The sequence below is a fragment of the Pinus tabuliformis genome, chromosome 3_1 (assembly GCF_031772625.1).
Source record: "Pinus tabuliformis cultivar Carrire ecotype Pingquan chromosome 3_1, CPIR1, whole genome shotgun sequence".
NCBI lineage: Eukaryota > Viridiplantae > Streptophyta > Pinopsida > Pinales > Pinaceae > Pinus > Pinus tabuliformis.
This window is the reverse complement of record NC_142301.1, coordinates 831,272,806-831,293,233: the sequence shown is the minus strand read 5'-3', so window position 1 is coordinate 831,293,233 and position 20,428 is coordinate 831,272,806. Positions and strand designations below refer to the sequence as shown.

Genomic DNA, 20,428 nt, shown 5'->3' with positions numbered 1-20,428 from the left:
AAGCTTATAGTTGAGTTCTACTCCCACTCATGTGAAGCTAAATTTGTGCTTGAGACAAAATCATTCCAATCTTGTTAAGAAGGGGTTTGGTTTTCACCCATCTAGGTATAGGAGTACTCTGTTAAGGCCACTGGCATGCCATCCACGAGTAAGGAAAGGGGTGGTGGCCTCATTTACAGGATAGAATTCTTACTATACTCTGACTCCTCATACCCAATAGTAGGACGTGGCATCTCCATCTCCATCTGTGTTATCGGGAAAACTAGTGTCTATGCAGAGATGCTAGTCCCACTAAGGCTGGTAGCTACCTTAGAAACAAACAAACTAAAACTACTTTCGTTTTCCTTTATGAGAAATAGATAAGAGGGGAATAAGGAGACCAACCTCTATCTTGCGCTTGGTTCCTCGCTCGATTCCTCTCCCTTCTGATATATCTTTGCCACTCGCTTCCTCGTCTACCCAGCTTCAAACAGCACTTGTAGAATTAAAGGAGCATAACACTATCCAAGAACATAGATCTATTATCATAAACAATATAGGACCAGATATATATTGACCACACAAATGCATATAACATCAATCATACAAGAATGTGGAGGAAAACGTGAATAACTTAATTGATAATCAAGAAAGAGCAAAGAGGATTACAACCAATTGTTCTGACCCAGCATCATCCTCTCAGCAAGAAAGCCCTTCTTCACCTCATGAAAAGCTTAGATCACCCAACACTATGATATTGCACCAAGAAACCAGCAGTCCTTACAAGATACAAAATTCCAGCCTCTGGATCTCTGGGATGAGGGATCCATATATAGATGTTTGCAAGGGAGGTGAGTCAGCTTTTGAGATTTGATTAGTGTCCTCTCTCTAATAGTTCTTGATTCCACTTGGAGATTGATGATCTCTTACTCATCCCCGGGCGAATGCATAGAGGCAAGTGTCACAGGAGAAGTTTCTAGAAGATTCCATGATCCTCCACCCTGCAGATTGACCCTGCCATTTGTCCACTCTCACCCATCGCACCCCATAGAAGAGCTTTTCAAGATGCATCACACCTCCTGTGTGTATTTAGGTGGGATGCAGCGCACTTTGACCATGGAGCAGGTGAGATGGTCCAGTTTTGACCAGTTCTGAGCAGTTTTTCATGGAGAACTTCTGGGAGAAGATGTAATCTGCTGACCTTGTTCTTTTAGAGGTTGGAACAATAATTTTAGGGACTTAAGAGCCCTTGGTTTATGGACATTTATGGTTGGGGTTGCAGTGCCCAAAAATGTCTATAAGAGTTGCCCCCTAAAGCATGAGGTCGTTAATCTGTAGATGTCAGGTGAAATGCTTTATCATGAGGATCTGAAGTTCTTTCAAGCTAGAAGGTGACTTGTAATAAGATACAATACAATACATTATCTTCATAATATTTTCATGATCTAGCTGAGGCGGGCATTCCCATGCTCAACTTTATAAATTCATTTTCATGTACATAAGACAGATAATCGTCTGAGTGTAGACTGATGATTCTGGTAGAGCCATCATCCCTTAGGTTGGATGATTATCTGTGCAATAATGATGTACATTTGATGTCTTTATTTTCCTGAATATATATCACAGCCCGGATGGATGAAACTAGATCAGGGGTCTTCAATCTCGTTCGATCTTCACTCAAAGTACAAGTTGATCCATGTGAGAGATGTTCTAGAGTCGAACATGGAAAGACATCGCCTGATTACCAGCCAATGATGTAAGTTGTTAACAGGTGCGAGAGGAATCACCGATAATGATGATGACCCTCAAGGTACTACAGTACAATTCAAGTGGTGTGAATAAGGGACTTGGCGTCGAACACCACGCAAAATCTTTCGGTCGAAGGCCATTGATGTAAACTTGTCGCTGGAAGTGAGAAACTTGCCATTGAGGCATGCAAGCTTCAAAGTAGTGAAAGGGTTGTTCCTAGATCGACTTCTTGGATAATGAGCTAATGTCGACAAGAAGTGATCTGTCATAGGAGGGCCTTAATGAATCCCACATCAATGACACGGAACGGAGCAAATGATTTTAATGGAGGTGAAAACAATCTGGTGATATAAGGTTCAGGATGGCAGTCATGAAAGAATGGAGCATAAATGTATTGCAGTGGGTGAGACATAGGTGAATTCTCTAAGCGACTTCTCTTGAACATATCGGCGACACTGACATGATGGATCGGTAGCATTAACCCCAACTATGGATGGTGTGATGGAACCATGGTGATGTGACCAGTGAATGGAACAACCCAACCCGACTCGAATGCGGAGTGAAAGTGTCATGTTCAAGAGCGACTTGCTACCGATAAAGTTTCTTCAAGTTTTCTTCCCAATTTTTCCCCAGTCATTGCTGACTAGTACCTCTTTATTTTTGTCAAGCTTGAGAAGGATAACATATTCTTGTTCTATAGTTTGCCCTTCGAGCAAACCCATCGCTATGTTTTAACGAGCCTAGCGATAGTCAAACTTGTTCTTATCTATATGGACAAGTTTGTCGCTATTCGGTTTTAACGAGTTTAACGACAAGGATAACTCAGTCCTTTCCAATTTTAGAGAGTTTGAAAAAGGGACGTAAAGGAAACTCCAATAATCCTTTTTTGTCATATAATCCCTTGAGTCCGAAAAAGTATAAAACAATACAAAAGGGATGAATTTTTGGTACTTTTAACGAGCCAAACAAGAAAAGTGCTCGGTCTTTTTGTGTAATAATCCCTCAAGTCCAAAAAGATTAAAATCTAAAGGAGGGATAGCACTTCCGGTCCCTTTAACAAGCTGGAGAGGCCAATGGCTCGGCAATCCTTTCATATTTTATGAGTCAGTTGAAAAGAGCTTAAAGGAGACTCATTTTTTGAGGAACGAGTGATAAATTCAAGTAGCAGCTGATTCCAAGTAAGATTTGGAATTTTCCAATCACGACAGTGTCACAAGGATGGCTAACAGGATCACTCTTCGCAGTTGTTCCTCAAACAAGGTAAACAATCAAATGAAGGTGAATGATCGGCCAATACAGAGTGGAGATGATGATGAGAACACGACCAAGGCTTCAAAGGATGATGATAATACATTCACGATGGTTATTTACTAGAAATTGGTTCATTTTTTAATGAGCTTAAACTCTGGGGGAACATTTTCTCATTGCTTATGTTAATTTTTTAACGAGCTTGAATTCTGCGTTAAAATTGCTTGATATAATGGTCATTGATTGTCTTGATTTTACCATTGAAAACTTTTTTCTTTCAAAGGTCGTACTGCCTGCTCAATTGCTTCATCAAACTAGTTAGAAACGAACAATACATGTTTGAAAAATGAGTTAAAACACTAATATTTTACTTGAATTACATGAAAAGTAATTTAAAAGTGCTTTTTACCTCTCATTTTACCATTTCATTTGAACTTTGGTTTGTTGGAGCTTTGGAGGTGCTTTCCCCCTTTGATTTTCACTAGCTGATTCCGAGAGATTCTGTGGATGATTCTCAGTGCCGTCTGGACCAGGTAGGAGCTAAACCTGAGATCTTTAATTTCATCCTTTCCTTTTTTCATTTTGAGCATGTTTTCTAGTTTTTCTGAGCCTCTTGGTTTTTAAAACTCGCCCTGGATCCATTGCACCTCTTCTACATCGAAATGTGTGATGCATGCTGGCTTAGCCATTGGCCAGTCAGCATGCATCCCACCTAGAACACTGTTGGGGGTGCGATGCATGCAAAGAGGGCCATTTATGCACAGTTTTTCATGGAAATTTTTGCATGTTTTTCACCAAATCAAGATCTTGACTCTTCTCTTGTTTGTTTCAGAGATTCATTGGAGCAAAATGCCTGTTACATGGCGAGAATGTGAGCATGAAGAAGAGGACATGCTTGCTTTACATGATCCGGTTACAGTAAATGCACTGCGGAACTGTGGCCTGTTCATGTTTTTTCGCATCTCTTGCATGAGGCAACAAATCGACCTGTTGCAATATTTTCTCGATACATGGGATCCTACCACCCAGGTGTTCCAGATTAGGGGTAAATCTATCCCCTTGACTGTCGTGGACATTTATTTTTTGACCGACTTATCGAGGCGGGGTGCCCCTATCTCATTATCAGGTTTAGCCCATGGGGATGAATCTGTGAGAGATTACATTCATAGGTATTGCAGAGAGGGATCTCAGCCGAGTAAGGACGGCAAGATAATTATTAGAGATGTCACTTACAGGTCCCTGAGGACCATTTTGTTCACTTTTGCTAGACTGGCTGGTAGTGCAGCACTTCACGTGGCCAACAGGTCTTGTATACGGTACACCTTAGAATGCCTTGAACCAAAGGTGTTCAACTGGTGTGATGCAGTACTCTCTGTGATGAAAGAACAACTAACCAAGGTGAAAAATGGAAGATTGAAGAACTTTGGATATGGTTCTATCTTGACAGCTTTCGCCTTGGAAAAGATCCCGCTGATGCAGCCGTAGTATGTTTCACTTGGTTTACCTCCACCGACTGAGCCACGGATGCAGAGATGGGTCGACCTTATGGCCAGACATGCTGGTCAGTCCCAGATTTCCTTCTCTGATACCTTTTTTGAGTGGTTCAACTGTCAGGAGATGGTTTTTTCCGAGTATCCATATGCCGGTATGGATTTCCGGGGTGATCCGGATTTGGTACTGCCTGCTGGCGAGCAGTGGGGTGTCATCGGTAAATTCTCTGACCATATCTCTGTTTATCATTTCTCTTTATAATGTTCTTGTGCTTTCTTCTATCATGACTAATCAAAACTCATGTGCTCATGCAGATGTTGGACCAGTTCGACCAGTAGTACGCCTGAGAGTGCCAGCTGCTGCTCCAGCAGGAGACGGTGCGGAAAGGGCTATCCTTCACGACCTTGATGTGGTCGAGACTCTTTCAGCATTGCAGGATCAGGTCAAAGGCCTCACTCTTGGTATTCCGGGCGTGACGACCGACGAGCTGCCCCTAAGGTTGCAGCGACATACTACTGGTGTGCCGAGTCGATGGACTAGGCTTTTACGCATGATTGCAAAGGCAGTGACTTGTTATCACCAGCATCATTAGACTAGGGTTCCCCCTAGCATTTTGAGTTTTGGGTCATTTGACCAATTTTGTCTTGGTTACAGAACATTATGTGTAAACCATAAACAATTACATATATATATATATATATATATATATTTCGGAGATTTATTTCGGTTAAGTTACATGACCTGATGCAAATGTTGATGAAATGCTTCTTTTTATAAATGTTGCAAATGTCTATCTAACACATAATTCGCCAATGAGTCTGTTAATGTGTTTAAGTTTATGGAAATATGTTGATATTGAATAAAATCAAATTGCCTTCCCAAAATCTTGACCCTTAGGAACATGCGATACATAGTTGGATTTCGGACGAAGTAAATACCAGTGAGTTGTAGTATGACGAGCTATGAGTCTAGCCTGATGACAAGTCGTCTTATGCCATGTGTGATGGCATCAGAGAGAAGTTCTATCAACGCGCTATATTCAGCAATGTTATTTGTTGACCGACCAATACATACCCCTCTGAAACTTACTAACTCGTTGCTTGGATCAAAAATGGCCCAGGCCGCAGAAGATAGATTCCGTGAATTACGACTCGCTCCGTCGACATATCCAACGAAAGATTCCAATAGGTTCGACATCTATGACAAATGTAAAAAGTGGATTACTTGACCAAAACAATTACTCTTAGTGAAAACAAAAATGTAACAAAAGCATATGGGTTACCACATTGAATCATGCGTAGTAACGCTTAAGGTACAACCCATTACGGGGTTGCGCCAGTGGAATCCCATCGTAATCCATTAAATCGTAGGCTCCTTTTGCTAATACACGCTTAACAATATAGGGGCCCATCCATAAAGACTTGGACTTACCTGCTCCCAATTTATCAGATTCCTGGTCATAAAGCAAGACCAAGTCACCTTTTGAGAAGACACAGCTCGAGAAAACAAAGGGCATTCCACAAGTGGCTGAATTTAGGGCAGAAGCATTACAAATAAATACTGCATTAATATCCCAAATTAAGCTTCTGTGTCAACAAATCGCCAAGGCAGAGCCACTATGTGAGTTAACGACATCCATAAATAAGCAAGTAGAGAAGGCCAGAACTGAATTAGATCAAGCCGAAGAAACCATAGCTCCATTTCTTGAATGGCAAGATTCTGATCAAGGACACGTGACGAATTTGCCCAGGATCCTAGAACCACATAAAGATATACTCTTCACAGAATGGCAGTCCCAGTTAATGAAAGCAGAGAGGGCGGCTTCAAGATGTAAATCAACTTCTAGCAATTTAGTTGAGCTAGTTAATAACACTCTCTACTTATCAAACATGATCTCCCAATGCACACCAGGAAAGTTGAGAACAACGAACACATTGGAGCAATCATGTTATCCTGATTTAGAGGAAAAGGGGAGATTAATCGCTGGGATTAACAGTTTAACCTGGGACACATATTGGTTCTTCCTGGTAAAGCCGCATACACAGAGAGCCGCCCTTAAGTGCCTAACAGATGCGATCGGGTATATGATTCTCGATATTCAGGATGCCACCTATGCCGCCCAGCTCAGCTCACGCCTCAACAAACCTCCTGAAGTAGAGCCAATGCTCGCGATAAGTCAGCTCAGATATAAAGGCAAGAAGCCTACCTGATGAATCATGCCACCGACTGCCAGATCGCTGAAGAAGAATCAGATCAAGATTGATTGATACCAATTTAATAGGATTTCTATTTTATATATAGGTAGATTAGTTAAGTATTTATAGACCCTTTCATTGTTTTGGAAAGGGTCGTAAAGTTTTGTACCAAACTTAAAGACTGAAGTTTGCACTATTGTGCTTCAGTCAATATTCTTTTATGAAACTGGACCAGTTGTTCTTAATTCGACAAGGAAGCTTTTTATGCAATTGTGCACTATTGTCTTTGTTGAGAATGTTTCTGCGTTGAATCAATCGAGGCATCAACACTCCTCAAAACTGTATCGACACCACGACAGTAAAGTGTATCACCGACGATCATGTAGTCTTTTGATTGGTATCGAATACATTTTTGTTCCGAGTGAGAGGTATTAGACCTATATTTTTGGGTTTGGAGATAGATGATTATATCTCCATACCACAGATTGCTTGAAGATATCAGAAACAAAGATTCAACCACGATGGTTTCTTCGAATGTTTCATCTTGGACAACGATGGGAGATCATATAGTAATTCTGTGAAAACCAGGGATTTCTTTGATTTGGATTTTACGAATTCCAGATCAAACTCTTGGAGAATTTCTATCCATTTTGAATATTTTCCCCCCAGCAACTGTCGTGACAATATATAAGTCATGGGGTTGCAATCTGACAAAATGGTAGTTTTTCGAAAGAGGACATAGTGTCGAAATCTCTGTATTGCTTGAACAGCTGCGAGAGCCAACTTTTCAACATAGGAATACTTGCTTTCTGTATCATTTAAGTTCCTACTCAAATAATATATAGGATGTTCAATTCCATTGTCTTCTTGAACTAAAACCATTGCGATGGTTGTATCCGCTACAACCAGATACAGGTTAAAGTCTTTTTGATAATCAGGAGCATACATTAATGATGCTTTCATTAGGGATTCTTTTAAAGCATCAAAGGAAGCTTGCACGACTTGATCCCAGACGGAGGGTACCTCCTTTTTCAATAGACATGTATAACCTTTAGCAAGTTCAGCATAATTTGGAATAAACCTCCTTAGAAAGCTTGCTTTCCCTTGGAGTTTCTGAATCTGAAGCAAATTTGAAGGTGGAGGAAAATTTATGATTTCCTGAACCTTACATGCATCGAGACGAATCCCATCTTTTGAGACTACAAAGCCAAGCAAACGACCCGAACTGACACAGAACACACATTTGTGTGGATTGAGTCGTATTTTGTAGTGTCGACAATGTAGAAATATCGCTTTCAAATGCTGCGGATGATCAGTCCGCTTTCGTGAATGAACCGGAAGGTCATCGAGATATGGTTGAACGATTTTTTTGATGTCATGGAAGGCATAATTCATTGCCTTCTGAAATGTTTCCCCTGTGTTCTTTAAACCAAAGGGTAATTAGCGATATGAAAATGTGCCCCACGGAAAAATAAATGCAGTCTTTGACTGGTCCTGTGGGCGGATATTTATTTGATTATACTTGGAGAATCCATCCATAAATGAAAATATTTCACATCCGGCGCATTCATCAATTATTTGATCAATAAAGGGTGTAGGGTAGTTGTCTTTCAGACAAGCTTGATTTACATCCCTATAATCGACGCACACTCTAATTGTTCCTTGTTTTTTCATCACAGGAACAATGTTCGATACCCAATCGGTTAGAGTAACCAGGTAAATAAAACTAGCATGGAGAAGTTTCTCAACTTCTGCCTTGATAGCAGCGACTTTCTTGGGGTGCACCTGACGTAGCCGTTGTCGTACCGGTTTGACCTCTGGATACATCTTGATTTCGTGTTCAACTATACTCGAGTCAATGCCTGGCATTTCATCGTATGACCAAGCAAAGACATCTTTGAATTCGCAAAAAAGAGCATTATATATTTCGAGTTCTGAAGGAGAACAACATTTGCCAACATAAATATTTTCTACAACATCCATTTTGGTCGAGATATTTATGGCGATAGTCTCTTCAATATTGGACAAGTTTCGCTCGGAATCCACCGTGTTTACAGTATTTGATAGGAAATAAAAAACTGAAGGATGATGAAGGTCATTAGGAGTATCTTCTTGGCAATCCAGAAGATGGGAACGATGGTGGTAATCTTCCCATGGCGCCCCTTCAATTATCATTGACTAAATAATTCCTTCGTCGGTGTAAGGCACTTGCGACCAAGGATCTGAAGGGGTTCCATATTCCTTAGACCTATCTATCCAAACGCTTGATGAGCGTTGATTCGGGCCTGCTTCCCATGCCGAAAACATTACTTGCTACAATATTTCTATTGGGCTTGGAGGCAATACCTGCGGATGATCCATGTTAATATCGTTTTCTGAGATCTTTTGAATTGAAGATATCATATTGCAGGTTCCTATCATTGCCACTTCCGCCAGATTGGTTGGTGGCGGGAGGGCAAAAGTCCCGATTAATATAGGGTCTTTTAGTAGGCCTACTCCGATATTTTGAAGCGAATGGGGGCTTCCATGGATGATCAGAATGCTTCCCATAACTTGGGAACTGTTGGGGAGAAATGTTTGTTGGTCGATGATTGTGATTCCTCCTTGAAAAGGAAATGCAATCTTCCTAAAGTAGGTCGACACAACCGCAGCCATAGCATATATCCATGGTCTTCCCAGTAGGATGTTGTAAATGAGTTTTCCGTCGATTACTTCAACATCTATCTCTATTGTTTTCCCCCCTAGTTCGACTTGCAAGTTACTTAGAATACCATATGGGGTATATGTTTGTCCATCAAATGCTTTTAATGTCGTCGAAGATCGTGACAAGGTTGGAGATCCTAAAGTTTTCCAACAACTCATCGACATAATACATGTAGATGCCCCCTCATCAATAATTGTTCGATGAACAGTTTTGTTGAGGGCTTTCACTTGGATGAGGAAAGCTAGTTGAGCTGGTAACTGAGGATCATATCCTTTGTGGTTAAAGGATACAATATTAGAATCCTTTGGGTCTATCCCACCTATAGCTGATAATAAAGCCTGCTTTTGGGATGGGCAATTTTGTAGTACTTCAAGTGTCGACATAGCGGATGGCGATTGGGCCAGATCTTCCACTATGTTATAATGTTGTGTTGCTCTGGCACGAGGATTAAATGTCGACTTATGTACTACTCCCTTTGGCGGTTTTATTGTTAGCTCTGGAATGATGGGCAACGCAACTTATGTGGAAGTTGTTGTCGAACTACTAGGTTGATCTTTATCCTTGTTGTTCGACAGCTGTGGATTCCCATAATCTTTATTCCTTGTCGATATCAAAGCATCATTTTGCTGTTTCGAAACCGACAACATCAGTACTTGGGACGGGGAAGCATTTTCACTAGCAACCAGATTTGTTCCTCGATTTGGAAACAGATCAGTCAATACCACCGAGGTTTTTGAATTCTTGAAGAATCTTTTAATCTCAGCTTTATGTGGACAATCTCTTGTCCAATGATCCTCATCACATATTAAGCATGGATTTTTTGGTTTCCTATCTCCAGGATTGTTTGAAGAAGAATTTTCAGGTGATGATTCCTCTTGTTTCTTCTTCTTCCCTTTGTTTTTCTTCTTGCCTCCTGGTTGCTTAGTTTCTTTGCCTTTATCAGTTGAGACAACATTTACTTCTGAGGCGAGAAGTTCTTCTTTGGAATTTTGACTGGAAATCTTATGGGCATTTTTAGATGTAGCCTTTACCGATTTCGTGTCTGTTTTACCAATCACGCCATCGCTGACATGAGAGTCATTGTTCGATTTAGGAGGAGGAGGAACGGAAAATTTCGATCTGGGAGCATCAGGGATTTTATTGTAGAGCATGCCAGACTGGGTATAAATCAAGTCTATATATTGTGCACGAGCAATAACTTGCTCTTCAGTGACGACTCCTCCTTTTGCCACATCTTTTGTAATGGAAGGTAATAATGACTTAATAAACCATTCAGCTAAAAGCTGATCAGGAACATACATTTTTACCATTCTACGACGACGTCGCCACTCATGAATATGATTGGATATGTGAGTGGTCGTTGTTTGCTTGAAATTGGTAAGAAGTTCTATTCCCGTTTCATACCTCATCGGTAACTGAAAATGGGTTAAAAAGGTTGTGGCTAGGGCACTGAAGTTGTCAAACGAAGCTCTGGGTAACTCGATATACCACTTTGCTACTGGACCAGTTAACGTCCTCTGAAAAAGGCGAAGCCTAATCGAATCATCGTTTAGGGTGTTTGATGAACACCACAGATGAAATGTCATCACATGATTCGACGGGTCTTCACCCAGATTTCCATTAAATTTAGGAATATCTGATGGAATTTTATGCGGAATTACTGGCCACCAAGGAGCCTAAGAAATTGGATCGTTCGTTAACCGATTTAGATCTAGTAACTCCAAAGTTGCCACGAAGGGTAACTGTTGATTCAGGCCATTTGGCGAAGCATACCCAGGATATGATGGGATTCCCTGAGCAGTTGGTCTTTGCATACCAGCATAATGCAATTGATGCTGGTAACTTTGGTAAGGTTGATGGGCATAACCATTGTAGAGTGGTTGATTTTGACCGTGTTGAATATACGACTACCCACTATTTGCAAAGATTTGTTGCTCAAATCCTTGGTACACTTGTTGGAATTGCGGTTGTTGATATTGCACCAGCCATGGTTGTGCAGCCATGTGTTGTTGTCCAATACTGACCGTTTGACCAAGATGAGGGGTAATTGTACCCATTTGGGCCTGTGTCATTCCACTAGTTGGTGATTGTGGTTGAGTCGCAGGGACAAGAGGCTGTTGCATTGCAACCTGAGAAACCTGAGGTTGGCATAAAACAAGAAACGCTTGTACTTGCGACACCGTCACAATAGCCAGCGTAGCCGGTATATTTGACATAGGTAAACATTGTTGCATCGAGTATACAACTCTTGGTTGTTGAGGTAGTATTGGCACCCAACCACTAGATGTAATTCCAGCATAACCTGAATTTTGTTGTGAACTCACATACGGTTGTCCTCCTGGAGGAGACAATGAAAGGGTATATTGCCCCCCATAGGGCGGTAATCTGGTACTCAAAGGAATTGCTTGTCCTGGAGAACCAGACTGCCGAAATTGACACCCTGAAGCATCAATTTGCTGAGGCTCAACATAAGAGTTCCCGAATACTATTCCGAATGAACAAATAGGAATAGACCATATTGTCGAAATAGCCCCTGAGTGGGCCCCTTCTAACGATTGAGAGCTAGTCGGGACAGATGGTATGCCGGTGAACATTGCTGGAGTGACGAAACGAGGTTTTGTCATCGCTGCATCGAATGACACAGTCCTAGATGTTGATGGTTGTTCAGACATTTCTAGTCTATCCAAAAGATTGCCTAGAGATTCTACAGGAGCTTCTGATGACGATAGACTAATTTCTGATGTAGAAGGATATATAGTGATCCCGACTCCTAATCGCGATGGAGTACTAGATGGAGAATCCTCCACAATCTCTTCTATAGCAATCAGACTAGGTGGAAAAGGTAGACCATCAGGTCCGTAAAATATTTCTAGTGCCGAAGAAGGTATAGAATCTGCAGCGACAAATGTTTGGGTAATAACACCTTCCAAATCAGCTGTAGATGGAGCTAGTTCAGTAATACAAGTGTTTACCTTCACATTAGGATCAGTTCTACTGTCCTTTGGTGGCTGCTGAACTTCTTCTGTAAAGGCAGGGATACCAGAAATGTTTGGAGTAACCGGAGTCTCTGATAGTGTTGGAACACTTGTTCTAACTTTACCTGGGGATTTGGAACTGGTTAAACGAGTTCGCTTTGTCCGTAACAGTTTCGACTCTGGAGACAAAGACGGTTGACTCGTAAGCCTCCACGAACGACGAGGTTTCAATTGACTTTCTTCCACGATTGTGGATTACTCGATCAACTAAAAATCAAAGGGGAAGTATGTTTCTGAATTAGATGAATTTTATACGCTTTGACACAACTTGATTTTTCAATTTTTAAGAGTCGAGAAAAAAAAAAATATGACTCTAGTCGCCTTGGATTTTTAATGAGTTTGAAGTGACAAGAGCTCAGATGGACCTTTTCCTTTAAGGAGTCTAAAAAGGAACGAAAGAGACTGCTCTGGAAATCTAGACAGAGGGATTACCAAACCAATCACAAAACTATAGAATACTTTTTACGGTATGGCAGTCAATCTTCCCGAATGTTGTGTTCAGTGCATTACGATTGATAGGGCAGCAGACACGGCTTCCTATGGATAAAGGATAAAGCCTATTGTGGTCTCCCAATATATACTTGACGGTATGTGGGAGAACAAGTCCGTATTGGCACTTATCGTCTTAAAGTGGAGGAATCACCCAACCAATAGTGAAAACAACAGTTACCAGGCTTTACGACGCCGGAATACATCTTTAGCCTAGACTTCTAAATGTTGTGTGTTAGGTTCCAAAGCGTTTTTAGATTCATTAAATTTATTTTACAGTTGATCTTTCTTAAGAAATTTGCCTTTCAGGCTCACCACGTGATGTAGATGTACAATTCCTAAAATGCAATCTAAGATGATAAACTGTCGTTTAATCTCCTTTTTGCAATGAAAATCCTAGCTACTAAGGAAAGAGAGATGGCGTTCTTTCAACATAGAGCAGAAAGCACACACTATATGCACTGTCCTAAATCAAACCAAAAAACAGTCTAAATGAAAATGCACATGCATGTATTTGTTTTCAGCCTTCTTAATGTGTGAATGATAAAAAGAAAGCTAAGCGCAAATCTGAATTGACAATGATGACACTTTGCGATTTCGAAATGAAAACTTGCTTTCGACACTTGAAAAACTACTATTTCAAATCAAATACAAGAGTAACCATGTAATCGACTATCAAGAACAATCAGATTCTCTTATATGACTGAAAACGACACTTGCGACACTTTCAAATCAAGAAACGATAGTACATTTGTTTGGTCAATTTACTGATGTCTAAATTGAAACTTTTAAATGTCAACCCGGGGCTCGTAAGCTGATGAAGTGAGGTGTACTATATGTACTTAGGTAACCGTTTTCTTAGTCTTTTGTCATTTTTAGCTTTTTTAAGTTTGTTTTTGAATGTATCTTTCCTACTGTGATGTGATAGAAATGTAATAAATCAAGTGAAATGTGGATGATTGTGGTGATCTCTAAATAATTTCTCAAAACTTAAAAAAGTATTCCACAAGAAAGCTTGAACAACAACTGCAATAAAATCAACTCTTAAAGGAAAATAAAGACATCAAATAAAGAACTAATGACATCGGCCCAGTATCTCTGCTGCTGAATGAAAATGAAAATGAAATCTATATTAAATCCAACTAAAAGTAAGAACAACTATCTCACACTATTTCAACTCTTCAACTTAATCTTCTCTATGAAAAGATATCATGAAATGTTAAGCAATGTGAAATCTAAGTGAAACTACATAAAAGAGACTAGTCACAATACTTTAACTTTCTCTTAACCTTTTGCCTTTCAGCTGAATTTATCATGTAAGAAACAGTTATGAATAAGTCAAGTAATGTGAGTTCTAAAGCAAACTAAATCAAGCTATACTTAAGTGATATTTTGGCTCCCAATAAAGTTATTTGATTATGGAAAAGGAACCATCAATAGATGAACAACTCGATATCTAAGAGCAGAAAGTAAATATGCAAGTTAAAGAAATGACAGTAAGGAAAATCAAAACTGCAAAACAATGAAGGTCAGCAACATAGACAAGATGATCATGCATGCCACTAGTTATGAAAAGAAAAGAAGGAAAATTGTCCCGGTATTGCCTAAGAAACTTGCATAACACACTGATCAGGCATGAACATAAAAGTGCAGAAATGTAAATCAACAGAAATCAAAGTTTATGTACAGCTAATATACATGTTGAAAAGAAATAAAAACGCAGCAATTTAAAAGACATCTGTACAACTAATATACATGAAACAAGAAAAAGAAATGCAGGAAATTAAAGGTTACTGTACAGGGCTTCAGCAAACAGGGGCCCTCTGCCTACTTCAGCCGGTTCAAGGAGCTGTTATACGCTTAAATGCAAAACAGTCTTCTCATGTATTGACAGCAAATGTAAAAGTACAGTGGGGAGCTCAAAATTACATTAAAAACGATTACAAAATGATTAACTCTACAGCGTTCAAGGACGCTTTATTTATAAGGAGAAAACAAACTACTTTAACGAGATCTATTCTATTCAACCGGCTATTTAAAAACACGTGAATCCTCTGTGTCCCCGGATCTAGGTAACTGTCATCGTGTTCATTCAATCTGGAGAGTATGGTTGTTGGATTCGTGCTTCTAGATTGTCTCCGTGGCTGAGGATGATGCCACCTAGCTTCACGTGCCCAAAAACAGAGCAATGCAGAGCCGTGCCACCACTGAACACTTCTGTTGACCGGTATTTGCCTCCTCGTTGACCGCGGGCTTTTATGGCTGTTCTGGCTGATATGGAGGGACACGTCCCATGTCCTTGACTCCTGAAACTTGCCCATGTGGCTCATCTTCTCGGAGGACACTTGTAAAATATCATTTAATAAAACAGCTGCGGAATCCTGTGCTGGCTGCAGAAACCTGGATCAGCTGCGAAAACTTGTGTTGGCTGCGGAAACACAACACTCTGAACCAAAATTCTAAACCAAACAACAGTCATTAGCATAGTTAAAAAACCATGTAAAAAGTCCTAAAATACAATGACTTAAGAAACTTGATGGATGAAATGAGTGGGAAAAGAAGGAAATGAATGGGAAAAGAAGGCTGAGAGGGTGTGTAAGGAGGTACAGGTTCAAGGCTCTACAACAATTACGCTACTTCTTTGTAAAAGAGAAATGAAAATGGCTCAAAATACATAAAAACATTTACAGTCCTTTGCACAATGGAGGCGGAATAATGGCAAGGAAGGGGGTTTCAACAGAGGTGTACTGACTACAAGCAGCAAAACTCTTGAATAGAGCTGAAAAGAGTGAACACAGAAACCAAAATCTAGGAGTAGGAAAGGCCTTGTCTAATCAGCGCACCTATAACACAGTGAAAAAGAGATGCAGCGCACCTACTACACTCAGGAAGTGCGATGCATCTAGGATTCACAGAAGAGACAATGTGCCGGACCAAGGACGAGACTTTAACTGGGTTCCGGGCCACAGTTTGCAGCTCAGTTCAGGGATTTAGGCCGAGAAAGTGGTAATCAGTAAATCAATCACAGGGGTAGATCTAAAGAGGTTACTAGAGCCACCACAAGGGCAATTAGAGAGCTTGTAAATCAATTGTTCAGTTCATAAACAAAACCCGGAGATAGACTGAAGCAGCATTGATCTACTTTGCACTTGCATAGCAAATGCAGTTTGAAGGCTAGCTGGCTTAACTTCAGGCTCTGTCTGTAAGTTTATAAAGCAAACAACTGTAGATAAACAACAATCTATTCGCTCCCTAGTGGAGTTTCCATTTTGTTATCGGGAAAACTAGTATCTACGCAGAGCTGCTAGTCCCACTAAGGTTGGTAGCTACCTTAGAAACAAACAAAGTAAAATTAATTTCATTTTCCTTTATGAGAAATAGATAAGAGGGGAACAAGGAGACCAACCTCCGTCTTGTGCTTGGTTCCTTGCTTGATTCCTCTCCCTTCTGATAGATCTTTTCCACTCGCTTCCTCATCTACCCAGCTTCAAAGAGCACCTGTAGAATCAAAGCAGCATAACACTATCCAAGAACATAGATCTATTATCATAAACAATATAGGACCAGATATATATTGACCACACAAATGCATATAACATCAATCATACAAGAATGTGGAGGAAAACTTGAATAGCTTTATTGATAATCAAGAAAGAGTAAAGAGGATTACAACCAATTGTTATGACTCAGCATCATCCTCTCAGCAAGAAAGCCCTTCTTCACCTCATGAAAAGCTTAGATCACCCAACACTATGATATTGCATCAAGAAACCAACAACACTTCCTTACAAGATACAAAATTCCAGCCTCTCGATGTCTGGGATGAGGGATCCATATATAGATGTTTGCAAGGGGGGTGAGTCAGCTTTTGAGATTTGATTAGTGTCCTCTCTCTGATAGTTCTTGATTCCACTTGGAGATTGATGATTTCTTACTCATCCCTGGGCGAATGCAGAGAGGCAAGTGTCACAGGAGAAGTTTCTAGAAGATTCCATGATCCTCCACCCTGCAGATTGACCCTGCCATTTGTCCACTCTCACCCATCGCACCCCATAGAAGGGCTTTTCAAGATGCATCACACCTCCTGTGTGTATTTAGGTGGGATGCAGCGCACTTTAACCATGGAGCAGGTGAGATGGTCCAGTTTTGACCAGTTCTGAGTAGTTTTTCATGGAGAACTTCTGGGAGAATATGTAATCAGTTGACCTTGTTCTTTTAGAGGTTGGAACAACAATTTTAGGGACTTAAGAGCCATTGGTTTATGGAAATTTATGATTGGGGTTGCAGTGCCCAAAAATGTCTATAACAATCTGGTCATGCTACTCCTTCAAAAACACATAGGCACACGAACCTCGATCACCCTTGTTGGAGTGGTGTTGCTTCCCATCTTATACTACACTTATACTTTTCTTATATAGATTACTTATGGTATCAATATCGAATGATATTAGAATTTTCTTTGTCCCGTTCTATGAACTCCCTTGAAATCAGATCTTCACTCTGCTTCTGCATTAATTTAACTTTTGGTTTGAACGTGGCTTGCAGTTGCTCAACGCATTCAACGAATAATTCCTGACTGCTCAAGACTTTTCTAGCCTTCATCGTCCGAACTATTGCAGCATCGATGGCATGGCATCTATCGCCATCTACAACCTCGCTGACTCTCTTCTTCTCATCCATTTGTGGAAGTGAAATCTTAATCCTCGCAGATTTGCAGGTGAAGCTAGCATTGAATTCAAAACTATCAGTTTTTGTTATTGTTTGAGTCACCGGCTCCTTCAAAATAATCTTGTACTTTCCACATACAAATGAATGAAGCAGTCTAATAACATCCTCCTCTCGCAAATTTAATTGTGAACTGATTTCTTCAGAGCTCAATCTTTCAAAATCATTGAACAATAAAAGCATGACTGCCTGGTTGGTTGATACTGCAATTTCTATTGGCTTAGTATCAAAGTTTCCTATAATTTTACAATTTCCCAAACAATACATCCATGTAAGTTTACGATGCTGATATTTTGTAGAGTAAAAGCCTTCATACGCCCTAATACATTTAAGAATTTCCGCTGGTGGATTGAGGTTGAATAACTTGTAGGTTGGCCAAAACCCATTATTTAATACTGTAACAGTCAACTCTATTCCAGGATGCACATTTGAATAATCATGAAGATATGTGTTGAAGTCAGGTTGAGTCTCCCTTGCCAGTGTGAAATCATTAACCATGCCCTGCATCTTTGACGTTAGCTGGAGACCATATTGATCCTTTATCTTTGACAACATGGCTCGTTCATGGCTCTCATTTGCGCTTTTATGGTGTAGTAATCTGGAAGCTAGTTTTTTCCTGTAAAATTCAGCAAACAAATCTCTATCACTAACATACTGAAGGAGATTCGCCGCCTTTTCAAGAATACCCTCAATATGATCATCACTTAAACCGCTCTTTTTAAGCACGTTGTCACAAAATGTAGCCAGAAACTCTGCACATGTGCTTTCTTCGACTTTTTTATCACATATTACTTCAAATGCGTCCCTCAAGGCTTTATAAAAAATACTGCTTCTTTGAAATGCATCCACTACGTAACCACTACACTTATCATGCACTTCAATAATCTTCTCCACAAACTCATGTGCTGGAATGTCATCTATATTATTATTCTTGACAACATCTTCCACCCATTTAAATAATTTTATTCCTTCGCTGATTACATGCTGTTTAAAAATATTTGCAAAAGGTTCCAAGCTTTGAGGTATTCTACAGAACAGCCTGTACATTCTCGAAAGATCGTCTTTCTTGTCGTTTGTAAGCAAAAGATGACACCCCGAATACTTATTTTCAAAAAGTTGAATATAGTAGCGGGAGAGGATTTCATTTTCTACTTTCTCTAATAACTTCTGCTCGCTGCTGGAATGCAAATAGTGAGCAACTCTTTCTTTCTCACGTCTCAAACATTCTTCGGCCTTTATCATATAGTCAGGACACGAATCCTCCTCTAATATCCATAATGAACCCTTCCTAGAGTAGTAAGCTTCAGTATCTTCCAACATGGGAGCTTCAAAGTCTTTTTGGTACAAATCCAAGCGATCCATTCCCATTTCCACAAAAAAATTCACAATGTTTCTCAACAAAGCGCGATCAATTTGTTCTCCCTCGCGCTCACGATTAATCAACTCAATCACCACATTCTTCACATTAATCTTGATACCGTGATACACCACGTCACGGAAACACATCACTCCAACTTTTACTAGCGAAACCAGGGAGTTTTGCCTCACGAAGTAAAGATCCAAATAAATGAACATATTTTAGATGAGTCTAACCAGCACCTTGTGATAATTTCCCCAACATTTCTCAACTTCTTTCAACAGGAACTGTGCACTTCCCCTAAAGCTGGCAATACTGTGACAGCAACGTATTCTTCCAATGAAATCCTGTACTTGTCATAGAGTTGTGAGTACACATAAGGAGGCCTCTGGGTGCACATTTTGTACACAGTTGTATAAATGTTAATGTACTCCGTTACAGGAAAATCGCCTTTTAAATCTGTTTTGAGAATATTTATCAACTTTAGGATGCCATTCTGAATAATATCCCATCCTTCATTGAATTCTATAGTACCTGTATCTGTTGACATCATCATCTTTTTCCAAGTGGTAACTGCCCGCCTTTCTTAGCCGTCACCTTCTGTCAAGCGACGTCTGCCAACGTTACAGAGAAGTCTTGCCGAACGCACAGAATGTCATGTAATGTAACTGCGCCTATTTGTGTTGGTCGCTTCCCATAAAACAAAAGATATTGTGTCACATGGTAAGGAAGAAGAGAAGAACCATTTTGATATATTTATACGGAGATGGCCACTCCATATGCGACACCCAAATTTCTGGGCCGACAATTCGTGAAATAAATAAATTATGAACCATATAAACTTCCATCTCAAACTACCGTACACACCACCAATTTCTAATGAGGCGCAGAAAATTAAGCTAAAAGACTAACAATGTTATATTTCAATCCATGAAAAGTTATATTTTAACTCCTAAATTTGTGGGACTCTCTCTCATAGATTATGTCAATTGCCGATGGATGCATTCTTCGTCTTTGTCAAACATTTACACTACACATTATCATACTCTTTGAATGCAGATGAAAATAGGCCATGCAAAATATTATTAATGACCATTGTGAGTGGGGTTTCATAATTGAATCTATGAGAATATGGGATTATATGTGAAGAGTGTAGCATAGTCGATGTTAGGAAGCATACCTTTGCTTGCAAAATTTGCATGTTCATAATTTTTTTATTTTTTATTTAAACTATTTTTTCAAATACTTATGGTTGATGGTTGCACTTGTTTTTCAGTAAAAATAATGTTTTCAGACAAATTTTTCGGCACTTTTGCTTTTAGTCAACATTCAAGCCTTTAAACTTAGTGGAAAAAATTTCAATGGCATAAAGACATCTCTTGGGAATTTGAGAAGCAATGCAATCCTTACAGGTGTGACCCTTCTCATTATTTGAATTCAGTGTTGTATATTTATT

At 39.8% G+C, this 20,428-nt stretch overlaps 1 pseudogene; it reads right to left on the bottom strand.

Moving 5' to 3' along the window:
* Positions 1 to 17,321: 17,321 nt before the first annotated feature.
* Positions 17,322 to 19,528, bottom strand: LOC149190065 (cullin-1 pseudogene; annotated as a pseudogene).
* Between the last annotated feature and the right edge of the window lie 900 nt (positions 19,529 to 20,428).